Here is a 4,856-nt window from a genome sequence, read left to right as displayed (position 1 = left end):
AATGTAGGACATTTGTCAAAAATGTAGGAAACCATCGCTCAATGAAAAAAATTATGTAAATTTCAAATTTAAGTGCTAGTTATAATAACAACAGGCATATACATTAATATTTTTTAAAAATTCTGACACATACAATGTTAAATATGATAATCAACAGCAGTCAGTTACAATTCTCTGAAGAACTAATCCTGTGCAAAAGATTTAGCTTGCTTAAAATACAATCAAAAAATTCCAAACAACTGTAGCTTTTAAAATTATACTTTATAAAAACAATACCTTTGACCAAATCAACAGATAATCTGTCCCTTTCATCTGTCCACTGTGCTCTTATTAGTGAAAATACTCTTTCCACATTAGCATTATGTACAGGAATAGCAAAAAAATACATAATTAGTTTCAACAGTTCAGAATGGCAGCCCTCATGCTTGCTACCACTAAAATATCTAACCCATTTATCATTGCAGGACAATTTCTCAATGATGCTGCAAAAACTGGTTCACATTTCATATCTCATCACAACACTTGAAATCATCTATTACAATGCCTTTATCACTCAAGAACTGTACACACTTTTGTTCATCAACCATGCATACTTTATCATTTACATTTAACCACCTAAAACAACTGAGTTCTGAAAAGGACACAAACCATTTATCTAAATAACCCAGACATTCGCTATACAACGAAACAGCCTCCTGCTCAAAAATGGCAGCTTCTTTATCAAGACCCTCCTCCCTAGAACTTATCAAGACGTTTTTCGTCTTTAGTTTCGGCGTGCAGTCCATGGATTTGTATGATGCTTGGTGATTAACAACGTGAAATGCAAGCGTTTAATATCTGAAGTACCGGCAGAATTTTCAGATATTTTATGATTCGTTGTCTCGATTTCCCGTCATTCATCGCACAGTTACCAACATCTACACAGCACGCAGACACCGCCGACACCGAAGTCCATTTTAACCCAGAGTTCAAATGCTGTGTAGCCACATCCGTCGTTCTTTGCTACTATGGAATGTATATGCTGTATCACTGTAGCTGTGTTGCCATAGCGACTTACAGTTGCGGCTAATAACCAATTAAGCGTTTCTATTTTCACAGCTGTCAGTTCATTTCTAACGATCACTGTTTTGTTTCTGAAAATGTAGGACATTAGAGACTTTTCAAAATTTCCCCCCGGACGCCGGACAAACGGTTAAAATGTGGGGCATGCCCGGGACTTTAGGTATAAAACATGGGAACTGAAATACAAACCGGTTTAAAGAAAGAATTATCAATGTAACTACAGATTATGTGAGGAACATAAGCAAAACAGGAAAATGGAGGAGTATGAGGGACTATACAGTAAATGGTTGTAAGGTTGCTAAGTATAGACCTATGTCATGCAGTACTCATCATAAATACTAAGTATGTATTTCGTAACTTTGCCCTGAGGATTGTCTTAAACACCGAAACCGGTAACCAGAATTAAAAATATGTACTGTTTTTTTGCAATATGGACTGCTCTTACACTGAAGCGCCATATAAACTGGTATAGGCATGGATATTCAAACACAGAGATATATAAACAGGCAGAATACGGCGCTGCCGTCGGCAACAACTATATAAGGCAACAAGTGGCTGGCGCAGTTCGATCGGTTACTGCTGCTACAACGGCAGGTTATCAAGATTTTAGTGAGTTTGAACGTGGTGTTATAGTCGGCGCACGAGCGATGGCAGACAGCATCTCCGAGGTAGTGATGAAGTGGGGATTTTCTCGTACGACCATTTCACGAGTGTACTGTAAATATCAGGAATCCGGTAAAACATCAGATCTCGGACATCGCTGCGGCCGGAAAAAGATAATGGAAGAACGGTACCAACGACGACTGAAGGGAATTGTTCAACGTGACAGACGTGCAGCCCTTTCGCAAATTGCTGCAGATTTCATAGTTGGGTCATTAACAAGTGTCAGCGAGCGAACCATTCAACGAAACATCATCGATATGGGGTTTCGGAGCGGAAGGCCCACTCGTGTACTCTTGATGATGGCTGCAGGACACAAAGCTTCACGCCTCGCCTGGGCCCGTCAACACCGTCATTGGATGGTTGATTGATTGGAAAGATGTTGCCTGGTCGGACGAGTCTCGTATCAGATTGTATCGATCGGATGGACGTGTACGGATATGAAGACAACCTCATGAACCTATGGACCCTGCATGTCAGCAGGGGACTTTTCAGGCTGGTGGGGGCTCTGTAATGGTGTGGGGCGTGTGCATTTGGGGTGATATGGCACCCCTGATACGTCTAGATACGACTCTGACAGGTGACACTTACTTAAGCATCCTGTCAGATCGTCTGCATCCATTCATGTCCATTGTGCATTCCGACGGACTTGTGCAATTCCAGCATTACAATGAGATACCTCACACGTCCGGAATTGCTACAGAATGTCCCCACTAACACTTTTCTGACACTTCTGCTAGCCACCAAACTCCCCAGACATGAAAATTATTGAGCATATCTGGGATGCCTTGCAACGTGTTGTTCAAAAGAGATCTCTACCCCACGTACTATTACGGATTTATGGACAGCCCTGCAATTTTCATGGTATCAGTTCCCTCCAGCACTTCTTCAGACATTAGTCGAGTCGTTCCACGTCGTGTTGCAGCACTTCTGCGTTCTCGCGCGCGGTGAGGGGGGGGGGGGGGACTAGGCAGGTGCACCAGTTTCTTTGGCTCTTCAGTGTATCAATATATTAGGCATTATCGCTGTGCTAAATTATTTTCTTACATTAAATCAGTCGAGGAGTCCTGACCCTCTCAGGCATGCATTGTGGCACATGGGAGGCAGCCCTATGTCTGTCGAAATGCGGTGCCGAGCCAAAGGTCTCGGAGTGTCGGGACCCCGCCCTCGCACTGTTGATCGGCGGGACAGATTTGCTGGCTGGGGTCACGTAGCGGCGCGAGTCAAGGCCGCAAGCTGCCTCGCCTTAACTAACCCGCCGCTTCCGTCCCCTGGCGCTCGGCCTCAAACAGACCGCTGCGACGCGAAGCCGTGCCCAATGCCGCGTTTCCACGTCGCCCGGCCTTATAACACTTGGCGTGCGCACGCCGGTCGGAAGTCTGTATGAGGCTCGTGTCACCTTATAAACAACTTGTGCGTAGTGTCTGGCTGATGTCTCAGAGGGTCACAAGCTTATATCATTTTATCACAGGGACTTAATGGACATAAAACTAACCTTTCCTGGGTCAGTTTTTTGTGTTATTTTATTAATGTGCGAGCTACAGAAGTGAAGCGATGAGACTAGCGTTTTAGGACGCTAAAGGCCGGGGTCATCAACATCCAGAACATGCAGCCAGAACCGGGCGGACGACTTGGTTTCAAATGCTAATGTGAAGTTTGTTCTGAAGAAGATGGATTTAAATCAGCCGAAACCATGGTCAAGGTTATTTGGAAATCACCATTTATTGCAACTGGTTGGCTGGGTTTTGTTACTGCTGTTCTGCAACCGTTGCTGTAGTGCACCCCTGTTCAAAATACGCCGGCATGTAGCCACTAACACGGCCTGTTATTGTAAATTATTGGTTTTACTGAGGTGACAAGTCCTTGGTTCTAGGGGCCTTACTTTTTACATATGACATACAGATCGTTGCCGATACATGTCATGTGGACACAGGTTTTACTGAATGAATTGGCGATACATGTCATTTGGAGACAGCTTTTACTGAATGAATTGCTAAGGTGAAGTTTGTTTCTCCTTCTACATCTACATCTACATCTACATGGTTATTCTGCATTTCATACTTAAGTGCGTGGCAGAGGGTTCATCGAACCATTTTCATACTACTTCTCTACCATTCCACTCTCCAATGGCGCGTGTGAAAAAGGAACACCTAAATCTTTCCGTTCGAGCTCTGATTTCTCTTATTTTATTATGATTATCATTTCTCCCTACGCAGGTGGGTGTTAAAAAAATATTTTCGCATTCGGAAGAGAAAGTTGGTGATTGATATTCCGTAAATAGATCTCGCCGCAAAGAAAACTGCCTTTGTTTCAGTGACTGCCACCCCAACTCAGGTATCATATCAGTGACACTCTCACCCCTATTGCGCGATGACACGGAACGAGCTGCCCTTCTTTGCACTTTTTTGACGTCCACCGTCAATCCTACCTGGTAAGGATCCCACACCGCGCAGCAATATTCCAGCAGAGGACGGACAAGTGTAATGTAGGCTGTCTCTTTAGTGGGTTTGTCGCTTCTTCTAAGTGTTCTGCCAACAAAGCGCATTCTTTGTTTCGCCTTCCCCACAATATTATCTAAATGGTCTTTCCAATTTAAGTTGCTCGTAATTGTAATTAGGTATTTAGTCGAATTGACAGCCCTTAGATTTGTGCGATTTATCGTATACCCAAAATTTATTGGATTTCTTTTAGTATTCATGTGGATGACCTCGCCCTCTGAAGAAGTGGCTTTAAATCCGTCGAAACCGAGGAAAAAAGCACTCCGTCTTCAGGCCAAAAGTGGCCCATCGGGACCATCCGGCCGCCGTGTCATCTTCACTTGAGGATGCGGATAGGAGGGGCATGTGGTCAGCACACCGCTCTCCCGGTCGTTATGATGGTTTTCTATGACCGGAGCCGCTACTATTCGGTCGAGTAGCTCCTCAATTGGCATCACGAGGCTGAGTGCACCCCGAAAAATGGCAACAGCGCATGGCGGCTGGATGGTCACCCATCGAAGCGCCGGCCACGCCCGACAGCGCTTAACTTCGGTGATCTCACGGGAACCGGTGTATCCACTGCGGCAAGGCCGTTGCCTGAAACCGTGGGAAGGTTATTTGAAAAATCACCAACTATCGCAACTTGTTGACTGCCTT

Source organism: Schistocerca piceifrons, chromosome 6, assembly GCF_021461385.2.
Source record: "Schistocerca piceifrons isolate TAMUIC-IGC-003096 chromosome 6, iqSchPice1.1, whole genome shotgun sequence".
Taxonomy (NCBI): Eukaryota; Metazoa; Arthropoda; class Insecta; order Orthoptera; family Acrididae; genus Schistocerca; species Schistocerca piceifrons.
This window is presented reverse-complemented; position numbering follows the sequence as displayed.